Source organism: Coregonus clupeaformis, chromosome 8, assembly GCF_020615455.1.
Source record: "Coregonus clupeaformis isolate EN_2021a chromosome 8, ASM2061545v1, whole genome shotgun sequence".
Lineage (NCBI taxonomy): Eukaryota > Metazoa > Chordata > Actinopteri > Salmoniformes > Salmonidae > Coregonus > Coregonus clupeaformis.
This window is the reverse complement of record NC_059199.1, coordinates 51038443-51054757: the sequence shown is the minus strand read 5'-3', so window position 1 is coordinate 51054757 and position 16315 is coordinate 51038443. Positions and strand designations below refer to the sequence as shown.

The 16315-nt window shown below is 45.0% G+C and overlaps 2 long non-coding RNA genes across 2 annotated transcripts; both read right to left on the bottom strand.

Moving 5' to 3' along the window:
- Positions 1-855: 855 nt before the first annotated feature.
- LOC121571909 lies at positions 856-13230 on the bottom strand. The gene is made up of 11 exons (XR_006001781.1): positions 13157-13230; positions 12951-13002; positions 8878-8970; positions 8621-8693; positions 8492-8527; positions 8353-8389; positions 7591-7779; positions 6873-7175; positions 2436-2701; positions 1717-2019; positions 856-937 (listed from the first exon to the last, which is right to left on the bottom strand). It is a non-coding gene; the product is annotated as an uncharacterized LOC121571909 (long non-coding RNA).
- Positions 13231-14508: 1278 nt separating this feature from the next.
- On the bottom strand, positions 14509-15223 carry LOC121573078. The gene is made up of 3 exons (XR_006001960.1): positions 15166-15223; positions 14776-14844; positions 14509-14585 (listed from the first exon to the last, which is right to left on the bottom strand). It is a non-coding gene; the product is annotated as an uncharacterized LOC121573078 (long non-coding RNA).
- Positions 15224-16315: the final 1092 nt, after the last annotated feature.

The following is a 16315-nucleotide window of genomic DNA, read 5'->3' as shown; positions in this document are numbered from 1 at the left end:
CGTTTCACATTTCCTTCTTTGCTTTTGTTGTACAATGTAAAAGATATAGATATTTTACAGTCAAGTGTTCATTTCTTAAAAACATATTACAGTAAAACAAAGGTTAACATGATATTTTGTTAAAATTAAAATAGAAGTATGTACTTAATGTGTTCTACAGATTTCTGGAGGTCTAGCGCAATATTAAATTCAGATTGTTAGCTAAAGATGAAACTGAGATAAATCTTGACTAAGTTCAGTACACAACATAGATAGATCATTTTATGTCATGAGACTCCTGACCTGTGAGAATCTGTTTTTGGTTTGGAAGTTATTAAGGTGTCTTTTAATGGACAATTATTTTAAGCAACACAATGAGTAAAAACAAGGTTGTGTGAAAATATTAAAAAATATAAACAAGTTGAACATTTGTACAGTACAGGGGGTGGTTCACAGACTACATAAAGAACACAATAGAGAAATTAAGAGAGCATACAGGTCGTCCCTGGAGCATCAGTGTAGCGGTGCTGTCGTTCGCCTGAGCTTTGGTCAAACTGTAACTGATAGAGAGGCTGTGTCCCGATTCTCCACACTTATCCCAAAGTATGCATTTACACACTCCCCATCCTTGGGAGAATTAGGATGCAGCCATAGATAGATAGGAGCCAATGTCCTCAGTGCATCCCTCTGGCATCATCGGGAAATGTGCAGGCTTTGCACACGGCCATTCTCTCTTTAAACAAAGCACAACTGTCTATTACGTGCGGACGCAGGTGCTCCTGCACCTGGCCTCCAACTCAAACGGAGTTGCCCTGACAACTCAAACGGAGTTGCCCTGAGTTGCCCTGACAACCTCCGTACCAGAACTGGGCACAGGCGTTGGCTTCCGGGTCGTAGTACCACCTGACCACATACTGACGACATGGCCCAGGGTCCAACGGCTGTCTGCAACCCACCACTGGAACAGACAAGAGGTTTTTTTAAGACTTTATAAAGGCTTCTACATCCTTATAACAAGTTATAAAGCATTACACTTGTTTTATAAATGCTTATATTATAGGACTTTATATTTACACCTCAACTACCTCAACTAGCCGGTGCCCCCGCACATTGACTCTGCAACGGTACCCCCCTGTATATATAGCCTCCCTACTGTCACTTTATTTTACTTCTGCTCTTTTTTTTCTCAACACTTTTTTTTGTTGTTGTTTTATTTTTACTTTTTTTTTTGTTTAAAATAAATGCACTGTTGGTTAAGGGCTGTAAGTAAGCATTTCACTGTAATGTCTGCACCTGTTGTATTCGGCGCATGTGACCAATAAAATTTGATTTGATTTGATTTGATTTAACACACAGACTAACAGAGAGACAAATGGTTAATACCGTCTGTTTGTTGAAAATGTGACAACTGGTTTTGCAACATTATGACATACCCTGAACAAGGAAACAGATCTGAGTCTACCATAGAAAAAACATTTATAGTGGGTGTATGGTGTATGCAAATGTATGAAGAAATCCATGTACAAATAAGACGACTTCGCTTGTTAACACACACAAAAACAAACAATACACGTTTGACATGAGAAACAGTTTCAGGGTGGTGTTACCAAGAGATAAGGAGTAATAAGGAAATGAAATGAAAAATATGTCACAATTAATTGTTTTCACAGTTTGAGATGTAACCTACAGTACATAATATAATTTCTCAAATGGTGAATTAAAAAAAACGAGACTCACCTGGTACAAAGATTTCTGTCAGTGGGGGTGGAGGTGGCTGTGTCCGGGGAGGAGGAAGCTGGGTGGTCTTGGGGACGCACATCCAGTTGGTGGGTGTCTGGGGTCCCACCATAGATATAACAGGGGGTTGCTGCTTCTCCCCTCGGCCCCCTGATGCTACTGTCATGATGTCTGGAAGTTTGTTCAGGGGTACCTTGAAGAACTACGTCACCTTGCCAGTGTCGATTTCATTCTCGTCAAAGCCGGGGGACGCTGGGGCCATGAGGAGGGAGGGCTCTCAGTCTCAAATATTAGTGGCCTAGGCTGGAGAGGGAGAAATACACATGGGAAGAAATACAAAGTGACTATGCATTCCAGAGATAGTGATCGCTGCAACAGTCATGCTAACATATTTGATGGTATTTATTGCAGGTTTGTTGAATGCAGTATATGGTGTGTGGTTAGAGGGTAACATAGTTATGTGGTTTGTTAAGAGCCTTACTCAGTTCTTTAGACTACAGCTTTACATAGTTTATTGAATATATAGTTTATTAGAGCATAATTCATAGTTGATTAGACTGTAGTTTGCATATTGGTATGATAATGTGCAATGTCTACTTATATGTGGTTTTGTCCATGGCTTGTAATGTCTATTTTCATATGGTTTTGTCCATTTGTTCAATCCTAAGTGTCTTCGTAAGTTCATCCCGTAAATTCATCCTAAAAGTGTTTTCTCTTACTCTTCTGTAATCGTCCTCAAAGTTGGTTAATGCCGCCCCTGTCTGGGACCTCTCTGTAAACCTCAGGGGTCAGTATGGGTACAGGTGAGGGGGCGACGAGTCCAGGGGCGGGTGGCCCGAGGGAGTTGGGGATGAAGAATGTTCCATCGTCGTGCTCACAGATCCGGCTCAGCAGCTTACTCTCCAGGGATGTGCCAAGACACACAGTTTAACAAAGACAGCACAGGCGTTGGCTCAGGGTTCCAACGGCTGTCTACACCCCACCACTGGAACAGACAAGAGGTTTTTTAAAGACTTTATAAAGGCTTCTACATCCTTATAACAAGTTATAAAGCATTACACTTGTTTTATAAATGCTTATATTATAGGACTTTATATTTTAACACACAGACTAACAGAGAGACAAATGGTTAATACCGTCTGTTTGTTGAAAATGTTACAACTGGTTTTGTAACATTATGACATACCCTGAACAAGGAAACAGATCTGAGTCTACCATAGAAAAAACATTTATAGTGGGTGTATGGTGTATGCAAATGTATGAAGAAATCCATGTTGTCACGCCCTGGCTCTGGGACTCTGTTATGTTGAGCCAGGGTGTGTTGTTTCTAGGTGTTTTGTGTGCTAGGTTTATTATCTAGTTCATTTGTTTCTATGTTGGCCGGTGTGGTTCTCAATCAGAGGCAACGTGAATCAGCTGTTGCTTGTTGTCTCTGATTGGGACCATACTTAGGCAGCCTGTTTTCCACAGTGTGTTGTGGGATCGTGTTCCGTGTATGGTTTGTGTCTGTTACTAAGGACTTCACGTATCGTTTTGTTGTTTTGTTCGTTCGTGGTGAATTATTAAATAAGTATGTTCACTCATCACGCTGCGCATTGGTCTACTGCCTCCAACGATCGTGACAGAAGATCCCACCATAACTGGACCAAGCAGCGTGTCCAGGAGCCAACGCCAGAGAGGGCTCTAAAGGATATCAGCCTCGACTGGGTCAAGCCGCGGGAGGAGGAGAGAGGCTGGACTTGGGAGCAGAGGAGCGAGAGTCTGGCGAGAGCCATGGAGGCCTGGCCCACAGGGAGGAGAGACGCCCAGAACATTTTTAGGGGGGGGCTCACGCCGTGGACGACGGGGCAGCAGGAGGCCGGGATAGAGTGGTTCAGCGGGTTGGCAAAGGAGGCCGCCAGGTTACGGGAGTCACTGGTCACCAGGGGGAAGGAGAAGGTAGAGGCACGGCGAGAGATACTGGGGTGTGTTGCAAGTCCGGTCCGGCCCGTTCCTGATCCCCGCGTAGGGCCAGTGGTGTGTGTCCCCAGTCCGGTCGGGCCCGTTCCTGATCCCTGCATAGGGCCAGTGGTGTGTGTCCCCAGTACGGTCCGGCTTGTTCCTGTCCCTCGCACCAAGCCTGTGGTGCTCGTCGTCAGCCCGGTTCGGACCGTCCCTGCTCCCCGCACCAAGCCCATGGTGCGCGTCGCCAGCCCGGTCCGGCCTGTTCCTGCTCCCCGCACCAAGCCAATGTGCGCGTCGCCAGCCCGGCCCGGCCCGTTCCTGCTCCCCGCACCAAGCCTGTGGTGCGCATAGTCAGCCCGGCCCGGCCCGTTCCTGCTCCCCGCACCAAGCCTGTGGTGCACATCGTCAGCCCGGTCCGGCCCGTTCCTGCTCCCCGCACCAAGCCTGTGGTGCGCTTCGTCAGTCCGGCACAGCCCGTGCCTGGGTCACCGGTGCCTGGTCAGGTACCGGTCAGCTGCTACACATCGGAGCCTAAGCAATCCGCTCCACCGATGTCCAGTCCAGCTCCAGCCAGCGGGGCCAGACCGGACCAGGGGCGCTACGGAGGGTGGTGGTCAAGCCCGGAGCCGGAACCGCCTCCGAGGAGGAATGCCCACCCGACCCTTCCCTGTTCGGTTTATGTTTGGCGCGGTCGCAGTCCGCGCCTTTGGGGGGGGGGTACTGTCACGCCCTGGCTCTGGGACTCTGTTATGTTGAGCCAGGGTGTGTTGTTTCTAGGTGTTTTGTTTGCTAGGTTTATTATCTAGTTCATTTGTTTCTATGTTGGCCGGTGTGGTTCTCAATCAGAGGCAACGTGAATCAGCTGTTGCTTGTTGTCTCTGATTGGGACCATACTTAGGCAGCCTGTTTTCCACAGTGTGTTGTGGGATCTTGTTCCGTGTATGGTTTGTGTCTGTTACTAAGGACTTCACGTATCGTTTTGTTGTTTTGTTCGTTCGTGGTGAATTATTAAATAAGTATGTTCACTCATCACGCTGCGCATTGGTCTACTGCCTCCAACGATCGTGACACATGTACAAATAAGACGACTTCGCTTGTTAACACACACAAAAACAAACAATACACGTTTGACATGAGAAACAGTTTCAGGGTGGTGTTACCAAGAGATAAGGAGTAATAAGGAAATGAAATGAAAAATATGTCACAATTAATTGTTTTCACAGTTTGAGATGTAACCTACAGTGAGGGAAAAAAGTATTTGATCCCCTGCTGATTTTGTACGTTTGCCCACTGACAAAGAAATGATCAGTCTATAATTTTAATGGTAGGTTTATTTGAACAGTGAGAGACAGAATAACAACAAAAAAATCCAGAAAAACGCATGTCAAAAATGTTATAAATTGATTTGCATTTTAATGAGGGAAATAAGTATTTGACCCCCTCTCAATCAGAAAGATTTCTGGCTCCCAGGTGTCTTTTATACAGGTATCGAGCTGAGATTAGGAGCACACTCTTAAAGGGAGTGCTCCTAATCTCAGCTTGTTACCTGTATAAAAGACACCTGTCCACAGAAGCATTCAATCAATCAGATTCCAAACTCTCCACCATGGCCAAGACCAAAGAGTTCTCTGAGGATGTCAGGGACAATATTGTAGACCTACACAAGGCTGGAATGGGCTACAAGACTATCGCCAAGCAGCTTGGTGAGAAGGTGACAACAGTTGGTGCGATTATGCGTAAATGGAAGAAACACAAAAGAACTGTCAATCTCCCTTGGCCTGGGGCTCCATGCAAGATCTCACCTCGTGGAGTTGCAATGATCATGAGAACGGTGAGGAATCAGCCCAGAACTACACGGGAGGATCTTGTCAATGATCTCAAGGCAGCTGGGACCATAGTCACCAAGAAAACAATTGGTAACACACTGAGCCGTGAAGGACTGAAATCCTGCAGCGCCCGCAAGGTCCCCCTGCTCAAGAAAGCACATATACAGGCCCGTCTGAAGTTTGCCAATGAACATCTGAATGATTCAGAGTGAATCTGAATGATCCTGAGTGGCGCAGTGGTCTAAGGTGCTGCATCGCAGTGCTAACTGTGCCACTAGAGATCCTGGTTCTAATCCAGGCTCTGTCGCAGCCGGCCGCGACCGGGAGACTCATGGGCGGCGCACAATTGGCCCAGCGTCGTCCAGGGTAGGGGAGGGAATGGCCGGCAGGGATGTAGCTCAGTTGATAGAGCATGGCGTTTGCAACGCCAGGGTTGTGGGTTCGATTCCCACGGGGGGCCAGTATAAAAAAAGATGTATTCACTAACTGTAAGTCGCTCTGGATAAGAGCGTCTGCTAAATGACTAAAATGTAAAAATGTAAACTGGGTGAAAGTGTTGTGGTCAGATGAGACCAAAATCGAGCTCTTTGGCATCAACCCAACATGCCGTGTTTGGAGGAGGAGGAATGCTGCCTATGACCCCAAGAACACCGTCAAACATGGAGGTGGAAACATTATGCTTTGGGGGTGTTTTTCTGCTAAGGGGACAGGACAACTTCACCGCATCAAAGGGACGATGGACGGGGCCATGTACCGTCAAATCTTGGGTGAGAACCTCCTTCCCTCAGCCAGGGCATTGAAAATGGGTCGTGGATGGGTATTCCAGCATGACAATGACCCAAAACACACAGCCAAGGCAACAAAGGAGTGGCTCAAGAAGAAGCACATTAAGGTCCTGGAGTGGCCTAGCCAGTCTCCAGACCTTAATCCCATAGAAAATCTGTGGAGGGAACTGAAGGTTCGAGTTGCCAAACGTCAGCCTCGAAACCTTAATGACTTGGAGAAGATCTGCAAAGAGGAGTGGGACAAAATCCCTCCTGAGATGTGTGCAAACCTGTTGGCCAACTACAAGAAAAGTCTGACCTCTGTGATTGCCAAAAAGGGTTTTGCCACCAAGTACTAAGTCATGTTTTGTAGAGGGGTCAAATACTTATTTCCATCATTAAAATGCAAATCAATTTATAACATTTTTGACATGCGTTTTTCTGGATTTTGTTGTTGTTATTCTGTCTCTCACTGCTCAAATAAACCTACCATTAAAATTATAGACTGATCATGTCTTTGTCAGTGGGCAAACATATAAAATCAGCAGGGGATCAAATACTTTTTTCCTTCACTGTACATAATATAATTTCTCAAATGGTGAATTAAAAAAACTAGACTCACCTGGTACAAAGATTTCTGTCAGTGGGGGTGGAGGTGGCTGTGTCCGGGGAGGAGGAGGCTGGGTGGTCTTGGGGACGTACATCCAGTTGGTGGGTGTCTGGGGTCCCACCATAGAGATAACAGGGGGTTGCTGCTTCTCCCCTCGGCCCCCTGATGCTACTGTCATGATGTCTGGAAGTTTGTTCAGGGGTACCTTGAAGAACTACGTCACCTTGCCAGTGTCGATTTCATTCTCGTCAAAGCCGGGGGACGCTGGGGCCATGAGGAGGGAGGGCTCTCAGTCTCAAATATTAGTGGCCTAGGCTGGAGAGGGAGAAATACACATGGGAAGAAATACAAAGTGACTATGCATTCCAGAGATAGTGATCGCTGCAACAGTCATGCTAACATATTTGATGGTATTTATTGCAGGTTTGTTGAATGCAGTATATGGTGTGTGGTTAGAGGGTAACATAGTTATGTGGTTTGTTAAGAGCCTTACTCAGTTCTTTAGACTACAGCTTTACATAGTTTATTGAATATATAGTTTATTAGAGCATAATTCATAGTTGATTAGACTGTAGTTTGCATATTGGTATGATAATGTGCAATGTCTACTTATATGTGGTTTTGTCCATGGCTTGTAATGTCTATTTTCATGTGGTTTTGTCCATTTGTTCAATCCTAGTGTCTTCGTAAGTTCATCCCGTAAATTCATCCTAAAAGTGTTTTCTCTTACTCTTCTGTAATCGTCCTCAAAGTTGGTTAATGCCGCCCCTGTCTGGGACCTCTCTGTAAACCTCAGGGGTCAGTATGGGTACAGGTGAGGGGGCGACGAGTCCAGGGGCGGGTGGCCCGAGGGAGTTGGGGATGAAGAGTGTTCCATCGTCGTGCTCACAGATCCGGCTCAGCAGCTTACTCTCCAGGGCTGTGCCAAGACACACAGTTTAACAAAGACTGTCATCAACCTCAAGCTAATTTCAAGTTATCAAATTATTAAGTAGTTATCCAGGGAGTATCAAAATATAGAACATCAATCAACACCAGTCATAATAGAATGTCACTGGCCTGTTTCTCTAGCTAGTGTATGGGAACTCCATTACTTGGTTATGTATATAACCTTTGGTTTAAACGTTAAAGTATCTTAGCATAGCAGTGATGGCAGGCATCGAGATTAAGGGTGACTTTTAAACAGGCCACACAGGGAGAATAGTTGGGATGTGATGAGACATTATCTAGAATGTTTAAAGAGTTCACAATACTGCAACTATAGTGACTGCGTAACCTGGCCTAGAACCCAAAGAGCAAACAGAAGCACATTTAATTTATTAATTTATCTATTTAGCAAAGGATAATCCAGCAATAGTAACAACTGCCACTGTTTTCCAGGGAGCTCTGGGTATAGTTCCTTAGAAGGAAGAAACGTCAGCTAACTCTTTAAGTCAATAGTGTTTATGTTCTGTACACTTCCATTTATAGTCAACAAGCTGTTTTAACTCACCATAAATTTCCCTGATAATTTTGATGACTTCCTCTCTCTGTTGGCGGAAGAAGAAAACGTTATTAAGATATACAAATATGGTTGAGAGACATAACAAAGGTGCCATTATGAAACAGTATGCATTTTGTGCTCTACTCACTGTCAAGCAAGGTTCCCCCTTTTCACCAGATTTCCCCTGCAAGTTTGAACACAGATTAGCGATCAACATATAAATGAACCATGAAATATGTTATTTTATAACCATGATGGGACAAGAAGACTATCATACCATGGGTCCTGTAGATCCTGTCTCTCCAAATTCTCCCTTGTCTCCTTTCCTCCCACGGTCTCCACCAATCCCCCTGTAATATGACAGTATTGTAAAGCACATCAACAAGAACATTTATAGTGAACAGCAAATGGTTGTGTGTGTCCATGTTGGCATTGAACTGGTCTGTGTGTGTTTGTTTGGCAGTTACAGTCCTGTGTGGCTCAGGTTGTTGGTTCAATTCCCGCAGGGATCAAAAGCGTTGACTTAGTTTGTACCTTTTCTCCTGGAAAGCCATCCCCTGGAGGCCCCCGAGGGCCAATTGGCCCCTGGAACCCAGGCTCCCCAATGAAGGTCACAAGGAGACAAGACTAATAAATAGCATGGTTAATCATGGCTAATGTTATAACAGCTCACAACACGGTATACAGTGGCACACATAATATTGTGCCAAGTCATATTGATAGTACCAAAACCAATTTCCCTCTGAACATACAGGTAACTGCCAAAATAAAGGAAACACTTGAGTAAATGAGGGATACAAAGTATATTGAAAGCAGGTGCTTCCACACAGGTGTGGTTCCTGAGTTAATTAAGAAATTAAAACATCCCATCGTGCTTAGGGTCATGTATGAAAAAGCCCAGTTGCACATTATTTTGGCTACAATGGCTAGAAGAAGCATAGGGGGTTTAAAGGGTTTGTGTGAGTGTGTCTCAGTCACCAGATCTCAACCCAGTTGAACCCTTATGGGAGATTCTGGAGCGACGCCTGACTCAGCGTTTTCCACCACCATCAACAAAACACCAAATGATGGAATTTATTGTGGAAGAATGGTGTCGCATCCCTCCAATAGAGTTCCAGACACTTGAGGAATCTATACCAACACGCACTGAAGCTGTTCTGGCGGCCCAACACCCTATTAAGACACTTTATCCTTTATTTTGGCAGTTACCTGTTTTTCCCCACTTGAACATACACTACCGTTCAAAAGTTTGGGGTCACTTATACATTTCCTTGTTTTCGAAAGAAAAGCAATTTTTTTGTCCATTAAAATATCATCAAATTGATCAGAAATACAGTGTAGACATTGTTAATGTTGTAAATGGCTATTGTAGCTGAAAAGGCTGATTTGTATTTGAATATCTACATACAGTGAGGGAAAAAAGTATTTGATCCCCTGTTGATTTTGTACATTTGCCCACTGACAAAGACATGATCATTCTATAATTTTAATGGTAGGTTTATTTGAACAGTGAGAGACAGAATAACAACAACAAAAATCCAGAAAAACTGATGTCAAAAATGTTATAAATTGATTTGCATTTTAATGAGGGAAATAAGAATTTGACCCCTTTACTTGGTGGCAAAACCCTTTATGTCAATCACAGAGGTCAGACGTTTCTTGTAGTTGGCCACCAGGTTTGCACACATCTCAGGAGGGATTTTGTCCCACTCCTCTTTGCAGATCTTCTCCAAGTCATTAAGGTTTTGAACCTGACATTTGGCAACTCGAACCTTCAGCTCCCTCCACAGATTTTCTATGGGATTAAGGTCTGGAGACTGGCTAGGCCACTCCAGGACCTTAACGTGCTTCTTCTTGAGCCACTCCTTTGTTGCCTTGGCCGTGTGTTTTGGGTCATTGTCATGCTGGAATACCCATCCACAACCCATTTTCAATGCCCTGGCTGAGGGAAGGAGGTTCTCACCCAAGATTTGACGGTACATGGCCCCGTCCATCGTCCCTTTGATGCTGTGAAGTTGTCCTGTCCCCTTAGCAGAAAAACACCCCCAAAGCATAATGTTTCCACCTCCATGTTTGACGGTGGGGATGGTGTTCTTGGGGTCATAGGCAGCATTCCTCCTCCTCCTCCAAACACGGCGAGTGGAGTTGATGCCAAAGAGCTCGATTTTGGTCTCATCTGACCACAACACTTTCACCCAGTTCTCACTTTCACTTTCTCCCAGATGTTCATTGGCAATGAGATGGGCCTGTATACAGTGGTGGAAAAAAGTATTTAGTCGGCCACCAATTGTGCATGTTCTCCCACTTAAAAAGATGAGAGAGGCCTGTAATTTTCATCATAGGTACACGTCAACTATGACAGACAAAATGAGAAAAAAAATTATCCAGAAAATCACATTGTAGGATTTTTAATGAATTTATTTGCAAATTATGGTGGAAAATAAGTATTTGGTCAATAACAAAAGTTTCTCAATACTTTGTTATATACCCTTTGTTGGCAATGACACAGGTCAAACGTTTTCTGTAAGTCTTCACAAGGTTTTCACACACTGTTGCTGGTATTTTTTTTCATACACAAAAAAAATAAAAATGTATGCACGCATGACTGTAAGTCGCTTTGGATAAAAGCGTCTGCTAAATGGCATATTATTATTATTTATTATTATTTTGGCCCATTCCTCCATGCAGATCTCCTCTAGAGCAGTGATGTTTTGGGGCTGTCGCTGGGCTACACGGACTTTCAACTCCCTCCAAAGATTTTCTATGGGGTTGAGATCTGGAGACTGGCTAGGCCACTCCAGGACCTTGAAATGCTTCTTACGAAGCCACTCCTTCGTTGCCCGGGCGGTGTGTTTGGGATCATTGTCATGCTGAAAGACCCAGCCACGTTTCATCTTCAATGCCCTTGCTGATGGAAGGAGGTTTTCACTCAAAATCTCACGATACATGGCCCCATTCATTCTTTCCTTTACACGGATCAGTCGTCCTGGTCCCTTTGCAGAAAAACAGCCCCAAAGCATGATGTTTCCACCCCCATGCTTCACAGTAGGTATGGTGTTCTTTGGATGCAACTCAGCATTCTTTGTCCTCCAAACACGACGAGTTGAGTTTTTACCAAAAAGTTCTATTTTGTTTTCATCTGACCATATGACATTCTCCCAATCCTCTTCTGGATCATCCAAATGCACTCTAGCAGACTTTAGACGGGCCTGGACATGTACTGGCTTAAGCACAGGGGGACACGTCTGGCACTGCAGGATTTGAGTCCCTGGCGGCGTAGTGTGTTACTGATGGTTGGCTTTGTTACTTTGGTCCCAGCTCTCTGCAGGTCATTCACTAGGTCCCCCCGTGTGGTTCTGGGATTTTTGCTCACCGTTCTTGTGATCATTTTGACCCCACGGGGTGAGATCTTGCGTGGAGCCCCAGATCGAGGGAGATTATCAGTGGTCTTGTATGTCTTCCATTTCCTAATAATTGCTCCCACAGTTGATTTCTTCAAACCAAGCTGCTTACCTATTGCAGATTCAGTCTTCCCAGCCTGGTGCAGGTCTACAATTTTGTTTCTGGTGTCCTTTGACAGCTCTTTGGTCTGGGCCATAGTGGAGTTTGGAGTGTGACTGTTTGAGGTTGTGGACAGGTGTCTTTTATACTGATAACAAGTTCAAACAGGTGCCATTAATACAGGTAACGAGTGGAGGACAGAGGAGCCTCTTAAAGAAGAAGTTACAGGTCTGTGAGAGCCAGAAATATTGCTTGTTTGTAGGTGACCAAATACTTATTTTCCACCATAATTTGCAAATAAATTCATGAAAAATCCTACAATGTGATTTTCTGGATTTTTTTCTTCTCAATTTGTCTGTCATAGTTGACGTGTACCTATGATGAAAATTACAGGCCTCTCTCATCTTTTTAAGTGGGAGAACTTGCACAATTGGTGGCTGACTAAATACTTTTTTTCCCCACTGTATGTGCTTTCTTGAGCAGGAGGACCTTGCGGGCGCTGCAGGATTTCAGTCCTTCACGGCGTAGTGTGTTACCAATTGTTTTCTTGGTGACTATGGTCCCAGCTGCCTTGAGATCATTGACAAGACGCACCGGTCAGGCAGTCTAGTTGTAGTGGATATTGACTTTGTGAAAAGGTTCAGTAAATATTTATTCAGTCAGCCTGACATATATGGCACGTTCAATATGCTGTCACACCCTCCACATGACTGATTAACTCATTAAATTCAATTGTGTAAGGCCCAGCACAATATTTGTCCATCCTGTACTTCAAAAAAGGTTGACTATTCAGGATTTCCTCTCTTGTATTGCTTAAGCTGGAGTTAATCAGTATGTCTCCTATACCAGAAGCAGGTTTATTTTTTATTTTTTTTGTCATTTAGCTGACGCTCTTATCCAGAGCGATTTACATGGGGATTAGAACCAGCGACCTTTCGGTTACTGGCACAACGCTCTTAACCACTAAGCTACCTGCCGCCCTGGTAATGCTGTGTTTAACGTAGGTGTATGCAGGTTGGCCAGAACTACCAAAGGTTTCTATCGGACTGTGGGTGGTTGTCTGGGTAAACATTCTAGATCCCAAACCTTCAAAAAAAGAACTCTACCTTTTTCCAGGAATTCCTTTCCCATCACTGGTCCTGGCAAACCAATCTCACCCTGTTTCAAGACACAATGAAAATGCAGACAATGAACAAGTTAACAAGTGATTTAATAACTATTTCAAATGTCTGTACTCTTTACACTCTATAGTAGATATACAATGGGGCCCAATTCACTTTGAACTCAAAATTAACTTTGATCCCGTGCTTACCTTAGGTCCGACCGCTCCATCTTCCCCAGGTATACCAGGTATCCCAGAGGATCCGTCAGGTCCTGGTTCACCCTGGAGACGACCACAGATCAGACACACACCTTCACATTCAACACCTGCTCATCTCAGCTGTATATTGTATGTTGCATTGGAGACCTTTGCCATCCACTCAGCTTTGGCCCTGGCTCCCCGACTCCTCTCTCTCCCTGTGGTCCGTGCTGCCCTGGGAAGCCCTGGTCACCCTGTGGAGAAGACAACTGAATCAGTCCCTGATTAGAGGTGAAGAATGAAAACCAACAGTACTACGGACCTCGAGGTCTGGATTTGAGTAAGGGGGAAATGTACCATGTCACCCACTACCATATTTAGTTCCACTCACCTTTGGGCCAACTATTCCCAGCCCTGGTGGCCCCCGAGGGCCGGAAGACCCAGATGGAGCATGGAGAGAGAGGGACAGAGATTAGTCAGTTCAGTTATAAGTGAGTGATAGAACAAACCAGAATGACAGTGGGATACAAATCGAAATAATGGAACACAGAGGAAATAATGGAATAATTTGATAGGCCTGCCTTTTCTCCTTGGATCCCTGCGCCTGGAAAACCCACCAATCCTGGCAACTCTGGGGCTCCTGTGTTTCTTTGGAGGTCAGAGGTTAAGAGGTCATCCCTTAGTGCAGGGGTTCCCAAACTCTTTTTGTGTCGGGACCCCATTTATGATAGCAACCTCATCAGGGACCCTGTCATATAATATCAGAACACAGCTCCTACTTTACAGTGTGATAAAAATGGCACACAAGAGGTTTTACTATGACTTCTGCAGTGCATGGCCGGACTAATCAAGTCTAGGCCCCCGGGAATGAACATTTAAAAGGTCCCCCTCTTGGCATCAGACAGACAATTTTCCAGTTTTAAAGCAAATTTCCTGCTATTCTACAAATTTGGCCTTGGGGTAGAGAGAAAATTCTGTTGCCGGACCCCCTGCATTAACCCACTTTGAGAACCCCTGCCTTTATGTACACAATGTTTTCATGACCATCATCACCATAGACACACAGCACTTCAATACCTCCCATCTTGAGGTAGTTTAGGGTTAAGGTTAAGGTCAGGGTTAGGGTCAACATACCTTGTCACCTTTGAACCCTGAACCTGGGGTGCCCTTAGGACCCTCGTAACCCCTGTCACCCTGAAACACATAAAAGACACTGAGCCATTAGCTAGGTACACACTTCACTTCACTGTATGAGTATGAGAGTCCTATAGTACATGCCATATCTCACATACAGAACACTATAGCATACACATACAGTACATATCCAAGCTAGACTAATCAGTGGGTTGAACAGCTAGTGATGGTGTCTCACCTTAGGCCCTGGTAGACCCTCTCCTGGGAACCCTTGTGTTCCCTGAACCCCTGGAGGACCAATCTGACCCTAGTAGACATAATAAAGAGGATAGCAATAATTGATATCCATCAGCAGAGCAAAGCTCAATTATTTACAATATGTCTCCACCTAGTGGATATCCTGACACACTGCAGGGTAATTCTACAAGAGGGCTATGTGAAGCATTGACATAAACAAGATATCTAGCCATAAAACCCAAGGAACACTGTGAATTTACCGGCAGTCCTGGTTCACCCATACCCATTGGACCGGTGGGTCCAGGTCTTCCTTGGTTTCCCTTATCACCCTAGGATACAGGATAAATTAGGATTAGAGTCTGAGAGATCACTAGAGAGATTACTAGAGAGATTACTAGAGCGATCACTAGAGAGAGCACTAGAGAGATTACTAGAGATCGTTTGCCAGAAAAGAGGTAGAAGTCACCCTAACAACAGATCTAAACTAACAGATGCCAGCATCCCCTAGAGGTCCCATCACTCCACTAGGTCCAGAGTCACCTTGGGAAAGAGGGGCATCATTCACCTTTCCCCAACATTCTCTGTACATTTTAGCTGTATCTTTATCTAGAACATTTCTGGAGGTATAGGAAGTTTAGTATCATCCTTACTTTGGGTCCTACAGGTCCTTCAGAGCCCTGGTCCCCAGGACCTCCACTAAGACCCTGCAACAGAGACAAGACAAACACCCCCACAAATACTGTATAATCACAAATAAGTAAACCAATCAATCAGGGCCTCCCGAGTGGCGCAGCGGTCTAAGGCTCGATCCCGGCCTGTATCACAACCGGCCATGATCGGGAGTCCCATAGGGAGGCGCACAATTGGCCCAGCGTTGTCCGGGTTAGGGGGTGGGTTTGGCCGGGGGGGATTTACTTGGCTCATCGTGCTATAGCGTCACCCTGTGGCGGGCCGGGCGCCTGCAGGTAGACCTCGGTCGTCAGTTGAACAGTGTTTCCTCCGACACATTGGTGCGGCTGGCTTCCGGGTTAAACAGGCAGGTGTTAAGAAGCGCGGTTTGGCGGGTCATGTTTCGGAGGATGCATGACTTGACCTTCGCCTCCCTAGCCCGTTGGGGAGTTGCAGCGATGAGACAATATCGTAATTGGGGAGAAAAAGGGGTTAAAATACAATATATATACATATATGTGTGTGAGCAAGAACAAAGTAAGCTTTAGTTTCACATTCTCTGGTCAATGTTATGGTATGGCAAACAGGTCATGTATATTTTGGAGGGTCAGGGTGTGGTCAATCAAATTATGTTTCCATTAGCCGTATCCTCCATAGTTCTACAATTATTCCCCATGGGAACATGGTCTGGACCAGGGCTAAAACAAAAACCTAAAAACCACCAACCGTATTCAGATGGACTGCTGTCGTCATGCCAATGCTGGAGGGGCGTGAAAAGCGTTTAAATAGGAATTAAGGGGGGAGGGGGGTGGATAACGTGCCGAAACACTAATCCTGCTGGACAATAGTCTGGTGGGAGATAAAGACAGTACACTGCAGGCTTGGATTCACTGCTTTAGATAGGCTCCATTAGGATGGGGATAAGGACTAATCCAGGACTCACATTCCATAAATGCAGACTGGGAGAAGAGCTTCATACTCAATGTGCATGTCCATGAGATACTGATGGTTCTAGTAGAGGGTCAGATGTGGGGGTGTAGACACAGGAATCGTTAAATTTGACCACTCATTCACACACAGGTATGAATGGGCAGAGCGTTGTGTAGGGAGTGGGATTTTTCCACATTTTTA